The 21,063-nt window shown below is 40.8% G+C and overlaps 1 protein-coding gene and 1 long non-coding RNA gene across 4 annotated transcripts in view; one reads left to right on the top strand and one right to left on the bottom strand.

The window, feature by feature from the left end:
- The window catches only part of ELFN1 (extracellular leucine rich repeat and fibronectin type III domain containing 1), a 177,952-nt gene that overhangs the window by 40,429 nt on the left and 116,460 nt on the right, over nt 1–21,063 (top strand). The window lies entirely within an intron of this gene.
- On the bottom strand, nt 1,299–19,125 carry LOC147034554 (uncharacterized). The gene is made up of 3 exons (XR_015060205.1): nt 19,045–19,125; nt 4,540–4,875; nt 1,299–2,224 (listed from the first exon to the last, which is right to left on the bottom strand). It is a non-coding gene; the product is annotated as an uncharacterized LOC147034554 (long non-coding RNA).

Genomic DNA, 21,063 nt, shown 5'->3' with positions numbered 1-21,063 from the left:
AAGAACAAGGAAATGCAATGAAATACGAGGAACTTGGACACAGGTTGAGGACATTTGGCCCATCATGTGTGGGCTTCATATCCAATGTTGGCTTGATGGGTAGGGTTGTCGGCTTGGGATCCTAAGGTCCTGCATTCAAATCCTGCTCAACTATTGAATTGATATCAAGTGGGGTTGACCCAGCCTGTCGTCTTTCTGAGGTCAGCAAAATGAGTACCAGCTTTCTGGGATGATTGAGCCATTTGAGTATCCTGTGTTGGAGTGGTGACCCGTCCAGGATTGTGCCCAATAGCCAATGAGTCTGCTAAAGGGGCTGTCACACCTTGACGTTTTAGCCAGCGTATGGCAAGGTATCAAAATGTTTCTAAAACGCTGGCGTACGCTGAACTATTGATGTTTTTAAAAAAGTTTTGGGCGTATAATAACGTGTTGGACGTATGCATAACGTATTAGTAATGTACACAGAACGTTTCAATATAGATAACTTATACCAATGAATGCTGAGCGTGTTGTCGGCGTTCACAACCTATGCCCAACGATAGTCTAACTTATGCATAGCACGCGGCAGCATATCGCCGACGATCATGTGGCGTAGGCTATTCATAGGCTGCGGCTCGACGATTCAAATCATAACCGCACTAGACATCGAAGTGTGAAGCTGCTGTCACACGTTGACGTTTTAGCTAGCGTATGCTGATGTATGAAAAATTTGCCAAACCAAGCTGGCACACATCGAATACGTTATGGGTAAGTTTGTATACGTTAAGAGCACGCTGGCATACGTCGTAGTATGCTGGCAGACAATGTAGTATGCTGGTATACGTCGTCATACGCCGAGTAGGTCGAGAAATTTTCAGCATGTTGAAAATTTCTCGACGTACTCGGCGTATGACACACGTTCCGCATACGCTGGCATAGGTTGTAGGCACGTTACGCGATCGTTGACACACGTCGACACACGTTACTTATACGTTGCTCCTAAGTCGAAACACATCGACGTAATGGTTATTGTCAGTGTTCCAAACTCCCTGTTTTTTTTTTCTTCTTCTTCGGTATGACGGTGATGTTGACACTTCAATTTCTAGTGCGGTTATGATTTAAATCGTTGAGGGGCAGCCTATTAATTATATTATATCATAACCGCACTAGAAATCAAAGTGTTAACATCACCGTCATACCGAAGAAAAAAAAAACCAAAAAAAAACCCACGGAGTCTGGAACACTGACTGACTAACCATTACCTTGACGTGTTTCGACTTACGAGTAACTTACAAGTAACGTGTGTCGACTGTGTCAACGATCGCGTAACGTGCCTACAACTTATGGCCAGCATTATGCGGAACGTGTGAGTCATACGCTGGCATACGTCGAAAAATTTCAAGCATGGAAAATTCGTCTAACACCTCGACGTACTACGACGTATGCCGGCGTACAAAGACGTATGCCAGCGTACTACGAAAAAAAGCCAGCGTATTACGACGTATGCCAGCGTGCTCTTAACGTATACAAACTTACCCATAATGTATTCGACGTGTGCCAGCGTTTTAGACAAATTTTGCATACGTCAGGCATATGCTGGCTAAATCATCAAGGTGTGACAGGGCCTTTAAGCAGCACCGGCACTCTGCACAGAGTATGGGCCTGATGGTTGGGGTGGATAATAGTGTAGCTGTTGCAGGAACATCAGCAGGGGGTTTTTTTTTTAGCTTTTTTATTTTTAGGGACAAAATTACTTTTCTTCAGAACGTTAAGCTTTATGTTCCTCGCCCCACGTCAGCACCATTAATGAGCTGAAGTTGAAGCTTCAGTGAGCCAGCTTGGTTCAAGTGGAAGAAAAGTAATATTTGAACAGGGACTCTTATCTCATCTCTCTTGTGTTCATCTTTATTACCTGTGACATGTCACAGGTCTACAAGAGCTGCTGCTGTTGTTGTTGTTGTTGTTGTTGTTGTTGTTGTTGTTGTTGTTGTTGTTGTTGTTGTTGTGGTTCTTGTTGGGAGTCGATTTTTGAAATGGTCTGACAGCTGCTGTACCACACCCACAACTATCGCTTGACTGCACCCACCATATTACCGAGACAAAATTATATGGCCACCATCTTGGTTTTCTGGTGGGCCAAACACATTAGGCCTGTAGGTCTCTGCTGATTATACACTGTCCGGGTTTGTTGTGTGAGATTTCCATTGGCATTGTTTGGGTCAAGTGTTTCTCACGATGAGGAATCCTGAAAAATATAATCAATGTCAAATAATAGTATTCATATTTGCAAGATTTAATCAAACCCATCAGAATGCATGGTACATCAGAACACGGTAATCAAGTGTTACGTTATGTAATCAAGCATTGCATTATGTAATCAAGCATTACGTTATGTAATCAAGCATTACGTTATGTAATCAAGCATTACGTTACATCCGGTTTTGTTGCAACAGATTTCCATTGGCTTTGTTTGAGTCTCGTGGTAATCACGATGAGGGATCCCGAAAAATCTAATCATATGTTGAATAATCGTAAGGGTAATCAAGCGTTACGTTATGTAATCAAGCGTTACGTTATGTAATCAAGCATTACGTTATGTAATCAAGCGTTATGTTATGTAATCATGCGTTATGTTATGTAATCAAGCGTTACATTGTGTAATCAAGCGTTACGTTATGTAATCAAGCGTTACGTTACATCCGGTTTTGTTGCATCAGATTTTCATTGGCTTTGTTTGAGTCGCGTGGTAATCACGATGAGGGATCCCCAAAAATGTAATCATATGTCGAATAATCCTAAGGGTTAATCAAGCCTGTCAGAATGCACAGTAATCAAGCTTCGCATGACGTTATCACGCGTTACGTGATGTTAGGTAATCAGGCGTTACATTATGCTACGTAAATTACTAAAAAAAAACAAAATCGTGTTGCATGTGCTGTATTTACAGCCTTGCTTATTGATATGCAGTGTGGAATAAAATAGTTGCTAACCCACCATTTCCCGTGCCTGTGATGGTTACGTCGAACTCCACTTAATCCTATTGCATCCATAGTATTACATATAATAGTTTTTGAGCGGCCCCATATTGGGGTGAAACAATCCGTGACTGTGTGATGAATCGGCTTGTTCTAATATAACCATGTCGGAGGCTAACACGGATGAGAGGTGTCGTATTCGGACTTCTTCTTCTTCTTCCGTTTGCTAAAAGGTACCTTTGACCTTTTGACCAAATTATTCATTTTTCTCTATATTCTCATAATTAAGCTTTGTTGAAAATTTGATGAGAAATGCTCAAATAGTAAAAAGTTACGGCCCAGACAGACGCACACACAGACAGACAGACCCACACACACACACAGAAGTGATTGCAAAACCCGTCTCCAAAGACAAAGTACAAAAATAACTCCAAAAAAAAAAAAATATTTTAGCAGTAATTAAATGAGAATTCTGCACTAATACCTGTGCTTCTCCAGTTCACATTATGTAAACATTTGTGTCGGCTTAAACGGTAATAGATAGTGGTGCCTCATATAATTTACAATTCTGTTACGCTTTAGAAACGTGGAGGTGTGTAGCTAGTGAAATGGTATAAAGTTGGGTAGATAGTCATTGTATTAGGCAGAGTTTGGAGCACATTTTAAGCACATCACTGAAGGCTGATAATTTACTCTTACAAAATAATACCAATCAGCGAATGTTCCATCACTATCCCTTGATATGCCCTGTTTCATCAACAGGACAGACTCACAGCAAATTGGGATACAGTGGTTTCCAGTTTTGCGGGTGGGTGGCAGATGACAGGAGTGATCTCATGAAATCTCATGACATCAGGTCAAGTGTAGACAGATATAGCAGCTCAAAAGTGGGCATCCATGAGGTGCTGTGGGCTATCAGCAGCAACATAATTGTACACCATCACAATCTATAACCTCATGGTCTGGTATATATCTCTCGCTTCTCTGTCACCATCAAGACAGGCAACCAATCTTGGTTCAATGTAGAGTGTAGAAGGAGCGGCAACAGCCAACGGGAGTCGCTGAAAATGAGATGCCAACCTCGTGAACCTACAACATAGGACTACATAATGCTAAACAATGAAAGTGGAATGCTATCGGCAGAACAATGCGACACCGCAATCAACGGATCAGATCAAAGCTGTGCAACCCTGAAGTGTTGCAGTGCCTGCAAATGATGCACCAAATTCCTTGTTCCCAACCTGGTTGATATTGAAGTGAAAAGTGCTGCATAGACTGAAAGCTCAACTTCAACCTGTGCAAGATGCATTGGTCATGATCGAGGAGTAAACAGAGAATGTAAATGGTGCAATCTCGTGCCAATGGGTTCTTTCAATTTATCGATAAATTCGATTTTTACATTTCTCTGTCAATGAGTTTAGTTTAGCCATTGTAATGTTGACCAGTAGCTCATCAAAGCTATACAAGCAACAAAAGTAACCATTAGACAAGCAGTTTACTTTACTAAGCATACCATAAGAAAACTGTGGGCACAGAAAACAGAAGATTTGTCATTTTATAGTAAACATTCCAAGAGGTGGTGCACCTGAGGTTTTTGAAGCTCATGCTCCCTCCCACATCAGTCTTGTGCTCCAAGATGTTTCTAACAAATCCATTTATTTGACATACCATACCTCTCTCTGGATGTGTATAAGAGCCTCTGGTTCGATGTGTTGGTTAACACGGCATCTAGCCGGGAGGAGTGGATTTTCTGCAGGAGTCTGCCAGTGCAAGCAGCAATTGAGTATCTGCTACAGGATACCTGGTGTGGAAGCAGGTTATCTGATGAATTCTCCTCGAAACGTGTCAGAGCACTATGGGGAAGATCTTGACAGCTTCCGTCTTGAATCCTAGCTTCAAGGACTTGAGAACCTACATGATCCTGCCAACAACAGCGGTGACTGTTAAACAGATAAATTATTAACTGTATTGCTTCCTCTAATGTCAAAGGATCTACCACGGGATAACATGATATCTCATGATATGATATTTAAACTTTAAGATGATATCTCAAATTGTGAAGTTTTGTGAATTAAAAATGGTCCATCAAGCTGTTACGGTGACGACCAAGCATTCTTTTAGCAGATTCAAGATATTTGAAATATTATCTGAGTGCCATCATGACGCTGCCGCTTGAACTCGCTGTGTATCCCGCCCCTCTTCTATGAGGAGGTTGACACCATAAATATGGCTGAATTAATCAATGACTTCATTCCTCATGCTGACAGCAAGCGAAGAAATCTCTTTTCACCCCTTGTTTAGATATACTGCAGTCGTGATACCTGCAATTTTACGCGGGGGTGGTAATTAACCGAAATTGCAAAAAGACAATAAATGCATGTGCATAGGGGTGGGAAGGATTAACATGGTTACAATGAATACTTTTACTCTTAGAATACCACTAATCCTTTCACATTCTAATCTTTTTAATTTCCAGTGTATTTTCTGGTTGTACTCTGATGGATTTCCACTGGTTGCAGAGTTAATTCAATTCCATCTGTCTGAGTTTGTAATACAAAATACTCTATTATATTTGCTGTGCTTCCTCACTTTTCATTACATTCCCAGGGATACTTTATGCATTTTGGAATCAAATTGACCACCCATGTGAATTGTCGAGATCCATTGAGAAGGGGTTGGGGGTGAATGAGGGGCACATTGCACTCAGAATGGTCCAGAATATATCTCTAAATATCTGAATGTTCAGTATTTTCCTCGATGTTAAAAATTTACCCTGGTGCAGCATTGTGGTGCAGCTTGGTATATTGCAGGAATTTTTTTCCACTCCAACAATTATCATGCCATCATATCACTGACTGCAGCGGTATCCCCCCAATAATGACATTCGGCGACACCCCTTTACATATCCCCCCCCCACCCATTTCCAATTCTGAAATGTTTCTGATGCACATGACTGCAGCCATTCAAGATGGCAGCTTACCACCACATAATTGCTATAGACATGTAGGTAGTATAATACATGTTGTAAAAGTCGTGATTGGCTTATTAAGAGCTTATTTAGTCTGTGTTCTTTACTAAAAATGACTCTCAATGATGCAGCCATGTCAGAAATATGGCCATGTTTGTTTGTTCGAAAAAAGGAAGGCCTAACATACAGTAGGTTTCATTGTATAATAATATGGCCATGTTTGCTTGTTTGAAAAGAGGAAGGCCTAACATACAGTAGGTTTCATTGTACAGTAATATTGCTATGTTTGCTTGTTTGAAAAGAGGAACGCCTAACATACAGTAGGTTTCATTGTGGAGTAATATGGCCACGTTTGCTTGTTCAAAAAGTGTAAGTGACCTAACATACACTAGGTTTAATTGAGAAGTAATATGGCCAGATTTGCTTGTGACAAAAGAGGAAGTGGCCTCACATACAGTAGGTTTCATTGTTCAGTAATATGGCTATGTTTGCTTGTTTGAAAAGAGGAAGGCCTCACATACAGTAGGTTTCATTGTACAATAATATGGCCATGTTTGCTTGTTTGAAAAGAGGAAGGCCTCACATACAGTAAGTTTTATTGTTCAGTAATATGGCTATGTTTGCTTGTTTGAAAAGAGGAAGGCCTCACATACAGTAGGTTTCATTGTACAGTAATATGGCCATGTTTGCTTGTTTGAAAAGAGGAAGGCCTCACATACAGTAGGTTTTATTGTACAGTAATATGGCCATGTTTGCTTGTTTGAAAAGAGGAAGGCCTCACATACAGTAAGTTTTATTGTTCAGTAATATGGCTATGTTTGCTTGTTTGAAAAGAGAAGGCCTCACATACAGTAGGTTTTATTGTACAGTAATATGGCCATGTTTGCTTGTTTGAAAAGAGGAAGGCCTCACATACAGTAGGTTTCATTGTTCAGTAATATGGCTATGTTTGCTTGTTTGAAAAGAGGAAGGCCTCACATACAGTAGGTTTCATTGTACAATAATATGGCCATGTTTGCTTGTTTGAAAAGAGGAAGGCCTCACATACAGTAAGTTTTATTGTTCAGTAATATGACTATGTTTGCTTGTTTGAAAAGAGGAAGGCCTCACATACAGTAGGTTTCATTGTACAGTAATATGGCCATGTTTGCTTGTTTGAAAAGAGGAAGGCCTCACATACAGTAGGTTTTATTGTACAGTAATATGGCCATGTTTGCTTGTTTGAAAAGAGGAAGGCCTCACATACAGTAAGTTTTATTGTTCAGTAATATGGCTATGTTTGCTTGTTTGAAAAGAGGAAGGCCTCACATACAGTAGGTTTCATTGTACAGTAATATGGCCATGTTTGCTTGTTTGAAAAGAGGAAGGCCTCACATACAGTAGGTTTTATTGTACAGTAATATGGCCATGTTTGCTTGTTTGAAAAGAGGAAGGCCTCACATGGAGTAAATTTCATTGTACAATAATATGGCCATGTTTGCTTGTTTGAAGAGAGGAAGGCCTCACATACAGTAAGTTTCATTGTACAGTAATATGGCCATTTTTGCTTGTTTGAAAAAGGAAGGCTTAAGACTCGTCAAAAAATGGGAAAAACAGGAAAAAAATAGGAAAAAATATAGACAAAAAACATTTTTTCCTATTTTTTTTCCATGAGAGAATAAATATTTGAAATAGTGAGTTTTGGAACAAAAAAAGGCAAAAAATAAGAGAAAAATAAATTTTAAATCGCCAGTTTTTGAACAAAACAATTAGGGGAAAAATAGCAACCATAATGTGTTTTTTGGTGTACAACAACAGTATGGAAAATAATGTGAAAAAAGCAAAATTTTGAAGAAAAAAAAAGTTAGGAAAAAATAGTGACAAATTAGGAAAGGGAAGCCATCTTTTTGCTATTTTTGGTAAAAAAAATAGTTTTTAAATAGCCCTGAAATACCAAAAATACACTAAAATAGCCAAAAAATAGGGGGAATTTTTTTTTGCTTGCTGCAAATCGACTAGGGAACATACAGTAGGTTTCACTGTACAGTAATATGATATCTGGGCAACCATGGCAGTTAATATTACTCAGAGAAATACGATGCTTCCAGGACTTAAAATGGTCAATGTTGAGAGTAGCATGTCATGGTTTATCTTTGTCATCATGTTCTTCCATCTGCAATTAAAGTGATTTAATTCATGGTGTTCGGATCAAAATCAAACTACTGCTCACACAGGAAGAAGAAGCATCTTCCTACATGTAGCGTTATGCGAGAAGGATAAAGATGCAATTTTTGGAACATCAATGGACAAAAATTGTAAAAGTAAGCAAAATGCAAGGTACTAGTGACTTCAATTATGTACACAAATTGTGTATAGAGTATTGTGAGAACAGCCGCCTGCACACATGAGATTAGAAGTGATGTCATACCTATGACAAGAGTTGATTTGGACCATTACATGACGATGCATGTGTTAAACATTGCAGCTATTTTGGTAAATTCCAAGTAAGATGCAAATGTAGTTTTCTTTCAAAGATAATTGCTTCCCAAAACATAGCAACAATTAGCATGCATTGTTGGCTTCACCTATATGGAGTGGCATGATTTATCTTTGCAGCATATTGTCCATTGCAAAACACTTCAGGCATATGGTCAATAGCATCAGTAAAAGACTGACACTGAGAGCGACTTTGCACTCATTGATTGAGCCTGCAGCACGCACACACGTTGATGCCATTACTAATTTGTGACAAGGACATTGTCATGCTTGGCTGGTGGGTCAGACGGGCCAGCAGTAGATTGGAAGCAATTAATGCATTTTACTATAGTTGACAAATCATAATTAACTAAATGTAAGAAATATCGGCAAAACAGGATAAATTAATTGTACGTGGGTTCCTTTTGAAGTAGAAGCATGTGGCTGTTAGTTGCACAATTTATTTGGGATGTAACTATGCTGCTGATGCAGTGCCCCTCCACATGAGCTCGGGCAATCATTTGGAATTTGGATAGGATTCCAGATAACTCGCTGACTATTCGTTAAAATGTGCCAATTCGTCTAGCTCTTACAGGATCTGATATTTTATAATTAAAAAAAAAAATCAAAAGGACACCGTAGGATCTTTTAATCTTTATCAACTAAAGCTAATAGATGCATCCTCTATGTCGGGACGATACTACACTCAGCTTGTAATGTGACAGTTTTTTTGTATACATAGTCGAGGCTCATGCATGGATGCATGGAAGAGTGAGTACACTGAATGGAGCAGACACAAAAGGACGAGAGAGAGAGAGAGAGAGAGAGAGAGAGAGAGAGAGAGAGAGAGAGAGAGAGAGAGAGAGAGAGAGAGAGAGAGAGAGAGAGAGAGAGAGAGAGAGAGAGAGAGAGAGAGACAGACAGAGAGAGACAGAGACAGAGACAGAGACAGAGACAGAGACAGAGACAGAGACAGAGACAGAGACAGAGACAGAGACAGAGACAGAGACAGAGACATATAGACTGATTTTATGGACTCCGATTTATCACACCTTTTCAATTTTTCCAACTCGGGTCCTTGTAGCTTAAAGAAAATTTCTAATTTGTCTCGTTTTCAAAATCTTTTGAAATTTATTTTTCTGCCTGCTGGAGGTGACGATTTCAAATTGCCTTATAACTATACTGCTTCAGAGCGCATCAAAACAGACCAAGGTGGCAATTAGTGGGCGAATTAGATGTACATATGCGATGGCTGCCAGGAAGGCTGTCTCCTCTTCGCACCAGACAACGACCAAAGACTTTTTCACAGTTTTTATTGATGACTACCCTTTTTACAACCTATACAATTAATCTATCCAATACAATTACTCCAATTCTAAACATTCTGTGTCCTATAAAATCCCTTAAATTATATAGTCTGAATAATATACTATCCTTAAATGCATCTTCACATTGTATTCCAGTGAAATTCAATGAAAACCGGTGAATGGACACATGTATAAATTAGAAGGACACTCGGTAGAGCGCATACCTGTGCCACGTCACATCTGATCCACAAGAACATATCGGGCCCAATATATTTTTGAAATATCATGTTATACAGTACTCTATCGTTTTTGGCCCTCTCTCTCAATGGTGAAGAATCACTTTAAAAATCAAATAATTTTCTTTTTCAGATCTGGATCCGGATCTTCACCAAAATCGGACCAATTCGTCCTTACGACACACCCAACGTGTCCACCAAGTTTCATCCAAATCCGTGCACAACTTTTTGAGATATCATGCTATATATCGTTTTTGGCCCTATATCTCAATGGTGAAGAATCACTTAATAATTCTCACATCTGGATCTGGATCCGGATCTTCACCAAAATAGAATCAATTCTTCCTTGTCACACACCGAACTTGCCCATAAAATTTCATCCAGATCCATCTACAACTTTTTTGAGATGTCCTGTGCACAAACAGACACATATACAGACAGAAAGGGGTGAAAACATAACCCCCTTCACCTTCGGTGGCAGAGGTAAAAAAAAACAAATGAAGCAACAAACTATTTTATTATCAAATTAAAAAAAAAATAATTTAAGATTGGCAATTACATCATTTTGAAACAAAATTCTGTGTTAACTAAAGACGTTCAACTAAAGACTGAATTAACTAAAGACTGCACCACACTAAGGCCTTAGTTATTTTATAACTTGGTTTACGGATCCGCTGACGGTATATTTGCCGAAATGAAATATAAATATAAAACACATTTTTAGCCTTTTATATTTATACATTTTCCACTGAAGGTGCAAAAGTTTCAAAACCTGAAATGTAAACGTCGGCATTTATTTTCAAAATATAATTTCGTGCGCGCGCGCCAAAATGCCGAGTCACCTTTAACCAAACTGCGCAGTGGAGCTGCGCAGTTGTCTTTGGTCATGGCGTCTGAGCAGTGGCCAACATGGTTCAGATTGACTATGGTTTCTGGGGCGAAAGTGATTGTTAAGAAGTATGTCAGCGGTATAAATTTGAGTGACTGTATTGGTGATTTAATCACGCAACATCTTGATGACGAATATTCTGGCCGAAGGATTGCATCAATTCAGTGCAGTAGCAGGGATGATTCACAGGCTACTCTCGATCGTGCCGATTTTGTTTCTGTCGAAAGTTGTACACCGCTGTTCATATTGAAAGATTTCGGTGCCAAATACGTCAAAGTTTTCCTGTGAGATGCTAATATTCAGCCTTCAACGGACCAGAAATCAGCCTTTGATGTGCTCATGGGGATGAGGAGACGGTACGATCAGATGCCCACTGAAAAGTAAGAGCTGGTTATGGCTCTGATTGACCGTTTTGAGTGTGTTGAATCCTTGTAGACACATTTTTTAAAATCGTATCCAGCACTATGCACTGGTATGCACGCACACATCTACAACTTGGACAGTAATTTTCTCAGCATTGTTTCCATTTGTTTGATGATCCAACAGGTTTTTATAAGAAAAACCTGCCAGACTATATTGTAAAAACAAGTTTTAATCCTTCTTTATTGTTTTTCACATCAGATGATACAGTGAACATGGGCTTCCTGCATTTGAATGGTCTTCCATCTTCAATGTTTCCTTAGATCCTCCTGGTCCAGGATTTATATTTATTTCCCCCCCTCACCTACCGTTGTCTTTTCCATGGAACATCCAAAAAAATCATAAAAATATATAATTTCTAAAAATTGAAATTATATTTATATTTATATTTCGACCTACCAACCCAACGTTTTAGCTGAAGAACTGCGTAAACCAAGTTATAAAATAACTAAGGCCTAAGGTGATTAGAATCGCTCACAATGAAACTGAGTCAATGGTCCTATCATTTCATCATTACAGACAGGTCAGTGGTCTCTCTGTCTTCTTCCACCTCCTTTCTGGTCTTGCACCCTCTGCCCTAATCAGTTCGGAGCGCATCAAAATAGTGCTTTGTGTCCGCCAGGTTTGTGCAGGGCACACCACCAAACCTTTTGATGAAACTACCAAAATCCAGGATCACTGCTCACCTTCACTCATTTGTTCCTCTTTTTTTCCACCTGTGGAGCCAACTTCTACATTCTCTTCAACCTCATTATTTCCTCCAGGTCCTCAAGACAGCTGTTCACCACCATCTCAAATCATCCCCAATCCAAAACCATGATCTTTTCTACCCCATTAACCCTCACCACCAAGCCAACCTCCTTCCAAATTTCCAGTTTTTCTCTCCAAAGAATTTGTTTCTGTATCTATCTTGCTACCCCGTGCATCCTCCCCTACCCCTCATTCTCTTTATTTGTCAGAGTCTCCTTCTTTAATTGCCCCAGCCCCCCTCTCTACTGGTCCTTTTGTTATGTTGCATCCCAATCTGTTCTATGGTTTAGCTCTTCCATGAGCCTTGACCTTGGATACAAATAAAAAAAGCAAATAATTTTGATATGATCGGGTTGTTGTTCATAAAAGAGAAATTCTTCCGAGATAATGGTCAATATCTTTCGTATGAATGTCACAGGTGTGCTTTTGGTTTGACGACCTGCTGAAATAACTGACTCTTGTGTCGTCCTTCACCGAGTCCTTGAAATCAGACTTCTATCTAATCATGATCATAATCACTGTGCATATTATTGGGATTCTCCCCGATTCGATGATGAAATGCAGATAACTTCAAGGTAAGATTGTTACTATGCTGAACCATCTGTGGCTGTATATACATCAATATTACAAGGTAGAAGGGTTCACGGGTGATAGTTCGAATGAAGCAGGTTTTGTATGTTTCTATTCTTCTTGCATGTTATAACTCACATCAGAACTGTTGGATTTTTGAACACTGATGACAGACGAGCATCTCTCAAAGGGCCATTTTCAGAGTCATTATATTATCGTGTTGCAGTTTCAGTAAATAATAAAGAGGAGTGCAGGTAACCTGGGCTTCAACAAAGAGGGGTGCAGGCAACCTGGGCTGAGGAAGCACAAGATGAAGTCTTCATGATGCTGAAGGCACATGGCAAGTCATGTGGGCCAAACATCGAATCTGGCAGGCAGTTTGAATCGATGGCTTCTCTTGACATGATCATTTACATCTGAGCTTCTGCAATTCAGCTTCTGTGAAGTGCCAAGCCTCATCAATATGTTTGGCAGTAAGACGTAAGGAAAATAAATCCCAGTGAAAGTGCCAATTGTTTTTACTGGGGAACTGAACAATATTGCAGAACAGTGATATGAAAATAATACATGTTTAGAGATGAATCTCATTATAATAGCTCTCGTACGGAATTTTCATCAAACTGGCTCTGCCACGAGCCTTGATTGGATACAAAAATAAAAACAGTTATTGAGGCAATTTGCATTTCCAAACAATGTCAGTGAATATTCTGATAGTACAAGCTGTGACTTGGCATGTGTGTATGCATGTATGTATGTATGTATACGAGCAGGGGTGCCTGGCGTTGCCGGGCCACTCCTCCCACCCCTTCCCCTCCTTCCTTCCACCCATCCCCGCTCTTCCCATCCCTTCCCCTCACTCATATCACCCCTTCTTCTGCCTCCTCTGATTAGTGGAGGTTGGCTTTGGGGAATCCCACTCTCTGGGGACATTTACAGTGCAAAAATGCAGGTTATCTCCAAAGCTTACTTATAATACCCCCTGCCACCACCACCAGGAGGTGCTACACAATACACATTTACGTAGAGAATTTTCGGCAATCTTCCCTTCCGAACCCCCACGACTACAGATGGAACCAAGTAGCCCGCGTTCAACACAAGGTTGAACTTGGTCCATGTGCCAAGTTTGGTGGCAATTGGCCAAGTAGTTTTGGTGTTACACATAGGTGCTACAAACAGACACACAGACACACAGACAGAAAATGACATTTTATATTCATTCACGACATGGCCTAAAGTATGTGGACACCACTTCTAGTTAGTGGATTTGGTTATTTCATCCACACCCATTGCTGAGAGGTGTATAAAATCAAGCAGAAAGCCATGCAATCTCCACAGACAAACATTGGCAGGAGAATGGGCCACACTGAAGAGCTCAGTGAGTTTCAACGCAGCAACATCACAGGATGCCACCTTTCCAACATGTTAGTTCATCAAATTTCTGCCTTGCTCGAGCTTCCCCGGTCAACTGCAAGTGCTGTTATTGTGAAGTGGAAACGTCTAGGAGCAACACCAGCTCAGCCACGAAGTGGTAGGCCGCACAAGCTCACAGAACAGGACTGCCGAGTGCTGAAGTGCGTAGCGCAGAAAAGTTGCCTGTCGTCGGTTGCAACACTTACGACCGAGGTCCAAACTGACTCTAGAAGCAACGTCATCTGAATCACTGTTCGTGGAGAGCTTCATGAAATGGGTTTCCATGGCCGAGAAGCCGCACACAAGCCCAATATCACCATGTGCAATGCCAAGTGTCGGTTGGAGTGGTGTAAATCTGGAGCAGTGGAAATGCGTTGTCTGGAGTGAGGAATCGCGCTTCACCATCTGGCAGTCCGACGGACTAATCTGGGTTTGGCGGATGCCAGGAGAACACCACCTGCCCGAATGCATAGAGCCAACTGTAAAGTTTGGTGGAAGAGGAATAAAGGTCTGGGCCTGTTTTTCATGGTTCTGGCAAGGCCCCTAAGTTCCAGTGAAGGGAAATCTTAATACAACAGCATACAATGACATTCCAGATTATTCTGTGCTTCCAACTTTGTGGCAACAGTTTGGGGGATGGCCCTTTCCTGTTTCAGCATGACAATGCCCCCGTGCACAAAGTGAGGTCCGTACAAAAATGGTTTGTCGAGATCAGTGTGGAAGAACTTGACTCGCCTGCACAGAGCCCTGACTTCAACCCCATCGAACACCTTTGGGATGACTTGGAAAGCCGACTGTAAGCCAGACCTAATGGCCCAACATCAGTGCTTGACCTCACTAATTCTCTTGTGGCTGAATGGAAGCAAATCTCCACAGAAATGTTCGAAAATCGAGTGGAAAGCCTCCAGAGAAGAGTGGACATTGTTATGGCGGCAAAGGGGGGGGGGGGAACAACTCCATATTAATACCCATGATTTTGGAATGAGATGTTGGACAAGCAGGTGTCCACTTACTTTTGGACATATAGTGTATATATATATGTACATATATAAATACATATATAGCATCCATCCATCTATCTATCTATCAATAAATATATCGAATGTATATATCTATATCTATATATCTATACATATATCACAAAATATAAATAGTATTTATCTCTCTCTATCTAAATATATATATATATATATATATATATATATATATATATATATATATATATATATATATATATATGTATATATATATATATATATATATATGTATATATATGTATATATATATATATATATGTATATATATATATATATATGTATATATATATATATATATATATATATATATATATATATATATATATATATATATATATATATATATATAATGTATGCGAGGTCCGTCGAAAAAGTAACGGAACTGAACCTGCTGTGTGCTCCACTTACACAACTTGAATGAACGGGTTGAGTCACAGTCTTTCACAACAATCCAGAAATATATACATACATATATATACATATATATATACATATATATATATATATATATATATATATATATATATATATATATATATATATATATATATATATATATATATATATATATATATATATATATATATATATATATATATATATATATATATATATATATATATATATATATATATATGATTGGTGATGGTTGACTGCGCTCATTGTGTGATTTTTCACAGGTCGTGCTTTCACCTTGTTGAGCCTGAGTCATCGTGCAATAAGTCGTGAGCAGAGAGTTAATCTGAAGTTTCTTGCCAAGCTTGGCAAAACACCTTCCGAATCCTTCGCAATGCTGGAGCAAGTCTTCAGGTAAGAAACGACGTCATGTACACGTACATCTGAATGGCACAAGAGGTTCAAAGAGGGACAGGAGGAGGTTGAAGATGACCTACGGTCTGGAAGACCTTCAACGAGCAGAACGGCAGACAACATTGAGCATGTGAAGCAGATGGTGCACGCAGATCGTAGACTCAAGGTGCGCATGATTGCTGAGGAACTTTCCATCAACAAGGACACTGTCTGGAGCATCATCACTGAAAATCTTGAAATGCGCAAGGTGTGCGCAAAGATGGTTCCCAAGCTGTTGTCTGAGAACCAGAAACAGTAAAGAGTCACTGTCTGTCATTACATTATTGAGCGCCTGGAGGACGATACAGACCTGCTTGGGAGAGTCATTACTGGCCAAGAATCGTGGATATTTGAATCCCATCCCGAGACCAAACGGCAGAGTCGTCAGTGGAAAAGTCCGGCATCACCAAGACCAAAGAAAGCAAGGATGTCGAAGTCGATGGTCAAGGTGATGCTCATCACATTTTTTGACATCAAGGGCATCGTCCACTTCGAGTTTCTACCACAGGGTCAAACAGTGAATCAATACGTGTACAAGGAGATCCTCCGGCACCTCATGAGATCGGTCTGGGACAAGATTTGGGATCTGTGTGAGAACAATGCCTTGGTGCTCCACCATGAAAATGCTCCTGCTCACAGGATTATCTGGCCTGAGTATCTGACAGTTTCTGGAGGAGAGGAATGTGCCAACTCTGGAGAAACCCCCGTATTCGCCAGACTTGGCTCTTGTGATTTTTTTCCCTTTCCCCAAGCTCAAGGGGGTGATCAAGGGGACCAGATTTCCTGATGTGGAGGCCATCCAAAGGCCGTGACAACGGAGCTCCGGAGGATTCCAGAAATAGCCTTCTGGGGGTGCATCGAAGTGTGGAAGAAGAGGATGGACAAGTGTGTGAGACTGGAGGGAAACTATCTTGAAGAGGACAAGCTGTGATTTCAATATATTTTTTGGAATAAAATTTCTGTGAAGGCAGTCCTGTTACTTTTTAGATGGACATCATACATGTATGTATATGTGTATATATATATATATATATATATATATATATATATATATATATATATATATATATATGTATATATATATTATAATACCAAGCTTGCACACTAAAAACTCGGCTTGCCTTCACACGAACCCTATGAAATTGCTGTGGCACTTAGCGGACATGCCGACAATGTTTGAGAAGCCTTGGCGTTCCATAGGACCACTTGCATTTTGCACAATACGTATTTTTGTCATTCCCCGTGTACGGTCTGTCGTCTGCTACCAGCTATGTTGTACTGCTATCCCGTGCATGTGCGATATATATATATATATATATATATATATATATATATATATATATATATATATATATATATATATATATATATATATATATATATATATATATATATATATATATATATATATATATATATATATATATATATATATGCGAGGTGTGTTCAAAAAGTATCCATCCTTAATTTTTCGTGCGTAAACAAGTGAAGCTCGGGAGGCGTGGTTTGGTGCATGTATGTCGGCAATCCTAATCCGTATGCATTAATATTTTCCCGCCTGCAGAAGCTGTCAGTCGCCGACAGACCGCCGATGAGTGAGGAAGTGTAAGTGAGCATCATCGGATTTTCGTTTTTGATCAAATGACGGAAAAACTTGAACAACGCTACTGCATCAAATTTTGTGTAAAGCTTGGCGATTCCCATGTGGAAACGATCTGCAAGATTCAACTGGCCTTCAGGAAAGAAGCAGTGGGCACCACACAGACAAAAGAGTGGTACAACTGCTTCATGGATGATCTCACATCAGTGGAAAGTGAAGCACGTTCTGGTAGGCCCTCAACATCCCGAAATGAGATCGTCATTGACCAAGTGAGGACCCTGCTGATGCAGGATCATCGAATCACGATCAGAGAACTTGCAGACAAGGTGAGTGTCAGCATTGGATCCATTCATTCCATTATGACTGAGGATTTGGGCTGAAGGAGAATCTCAGCGAACTTCGTGCCAAAGCTGCGAACGATTGAGCAGAAGCAACTCCGTTTGGAGATCGCACAGGACATGCTGGAGATTGTGAACAGCGATCCCAACTTCTTCAGCACAGTGATCACTGGCGATGAGACCACAGTGATCCGTCATTTTGTCAAAAACGAAAATCCGACGGCGCTCACTTGCACTTCCTCACTCATCGGCGGTCTGTCGGCGACTGACAGCTTCTGCAGGTGGGAAAATATTCACTCATACGGATTAGGATCACCTACATACGTGCACCAAACCACGCCTCCCTAGCTTCATTTGTTTACGCACAAAAAATTAAGGTTGGATACTTTTTGAAAACACCTCGTATGTACATATAAATATATACACATATATTTCAATGTGTATGCAAATATATATTCATATATGCATTACACATAGATTTACCAATATATTTGTGCATATATACGTATATATATATATATATATATATATATATATATATATATATATATATATATATATATACATATATATATATATATATATATATGTATACATATATACATCTCTATATTGTTGCGGCCACGGGTACGAATGTATTATGATGGGGTTTAATCCTCATTTGTCCTCAGAAGAGCCGGACTGGGGGCCACTGCTTACAATTAACTTTATGGCCCGGTGAGTTGCTTTAGAACCAGTTAACCATGAGTTCCAATGTCCACTGTCTAATTATGCCGTTTAACTCGAGGTCACATGGTTACTTGAACGGGGAGCGCGCCATCGGAAAAGTACCAATCTTATCTTGATTAGATCTTAATTCGGGCGGCTGAGCGTTGAACCGCTGGTGCGTGCTGACTATTACAGGTCAATTCATGTGGTAATTACCTCCCAGTCTGTCTGGGTTCAGACAATGCTGGATCAGTGGAAGGAAAGGACAAGCACGGACAGGTTGGAATGTCAACAAATAATTAATTAATGAGAGAATAAATAAATAAAAATAACTTTTTATTTCTCTGAGGTTAAAATAAGGTAATTCAAAGCAATCAAAATGATCGCAAGCAAATAAATAATTAATGAGGCAGTGATGGAAAAAGAGACAAAGAGCAGAGGCTTACCGAGGATTGACTTACTTAACAATTAAACACAGACAAGGGTACCCAGGAGATCATTCAGTGGGGGGGGGGGGAAGAGAAATCCGCTCACTCATCAAATAGAAGTCATACGTCAAATAAAAACGTCCTGAAATGCGTGAGCGTTCCTTGTCCGTTGCCAACACCCAGGAACCAGGCACGCCAAGAAGCAGGTCTCGAGCAGCAGCAGGAGCATTAAGGGTCCGAGTGTCACCCACCGCCAGGAGCCACAACTGACGGACAACTGTTACTAGCTGTGAGGAACTGAGGCTGTCACCAACTCACTGGCGCTAAATGACTGGAAAAGCCGTCTGACTGGAAATGACAAAGCAACAATCTGACTGGAAATGCCGTCTAACCGATACCGACTCACTGACTGCTAAAGTCATCTGACTGGATTCCGACTGATTGGTAATCGACGAACTGACGCCAACTGACTCACAAACTGGTTCGTTGTCGACTGACTCACCCAAGAACGGACCTCTCGTCCTATTTTTATAGGCGGCCCGTCTCGGTGGCCGCAGAATCCCTCCCCTCCCCCAAATCCACCCGCCCCCATTTGCGCATGGTTACCGTGACAACCCGCACGTCCCTCCCGCGATTATTCCTCGTTTACGATGCCATGTCTGTGGTGCTGGACGAACGGCAAAAAGCAGCCGTTTGTGAAAATTACCGAGCGAAAACGTGAATCACTCATAAAACGTCAACAACAATGATCACCTCACTGTTCAGCCAGATATGAAAAAGAGCCAGTTAGCGTCCGGAGAGCTGCTGAACAGGGTGTCAAACGTCGATGGAAAAAGGCGGGTCTTTGCGTCGGTGAAAGAAATGGCTATCTCACGTGCACCAATGTGTCTGTTGCAAAGACAAAAAAAATGCTTTCCATAAGAAAGGGAATCTATATTTTCCTCTTCTCAACGCATCACATTTAGAATCCCATCAGACATGGGGATGAGTCTATCCTGGACATGCATTTAGAGAAACAACTAGCTGAGGACATGGATGTTTGCATGCATTGGTCGGATCGGATTCTGAAATCCGTAATATATATTGTTACGGATCTGGAAACCATTTGCATTCAACATACAGATGTCCCAAAAGTCAGGTATGTCGTTAAGTATGTGTGTAGTCAGATCCCTTCCTTTTGTCTCGTGGGAGAATCAAAGGCGTGCGTTGCGATTTATTTTTAGTTAGGTTATTAAATATTTACATCCAACGAACAACCAACAACCATTCCATTCCCCATCACGATCCACTACCCACCCACTGTCTACAAACACTCTGACTTGCCAAGGCAGGGTCTTGTAGCCGTTCCTTGCCGCTTCCACCAACGTTCCTTCCACAAACGTTGTAACTCTTGCACGATGGCCTGTGCAACTTTGATACTGTTACTCGTCAAGTATGAACCCGCGTGGAAGACTGGCTGGGGTTTCCCAGCAGGGGCCGTTGCAGCGTTGATACTGTTACTCGTCGAGTGTGGGCCCGCGTGTAGGAGTGGCTGGGGTTTCCCGGCAGGGGCCAAGGCCCTGCCCCAGAAAGCTGGGCCATAGGACCTGTCCAGTCAGAGGCAGACAGCAAGGTGTGTTCACCAAGGCCCCTCCCCGCTGAGGGAGGTCCATAAATTCCCAAGCAGTCTCTGAGGCAGGTGGTCTTTTTGAGGTCTTGGAGGATCTTTTTGAGGTCTTGGATGGTCTTTTTGAGGTCTTGGAGAGTCTTTTTGGGGGTCTTGGAGAGTCTTTTAAAAGTTATTTTGAAGAGTTTTTGGTGGGCGTCGGGGTGATGAACGTGTCTGTACTGGCCCTCGACGAGGAAGGGAAGAGCGACCCCGACCCCCCTCTGTGGACCCCGGCCATTCACCACCCGAGCTGCACCATGAACCTCGAGTTCCACACGTGTGACCAGCGACCAGCGACCATTGTCAGATGCCGCATCGCAGCGCATGCCCTTCCTCCGACCGTCAGGTACACCACCAAACTCTGGCCCCCAGCTTGTCTCTCTCCAAGGCTGCGAGGGTCCAATAAAGACTCTGGGTTTCTTTTCATTTTGTGTGTGTCTGCATGTGGGCCCCTCTTTAAGTAGAACTGAATAAGTATTTTTGGATCATTGTAAATA

This window comes from Eptatretus burgeri, chromosome 1 (genome assembly GCF_056783735.1).
Source record: "Eptatretus burgeri isolate ZD-2024b chromosome 1, Ebu_testis_v1, whole genome shotgun sequence".
Classification (NCBI taxonomy): domain Eukaryota; kingdom Metazoa; phylum Chordata; class Myxini; order Myxiniformes; family Myxinidae; genus Eptatretus; species Eptatretus burgeri.
This window is presented reverse-complemented; position numbering and strand designations above follow the sequence as displayed.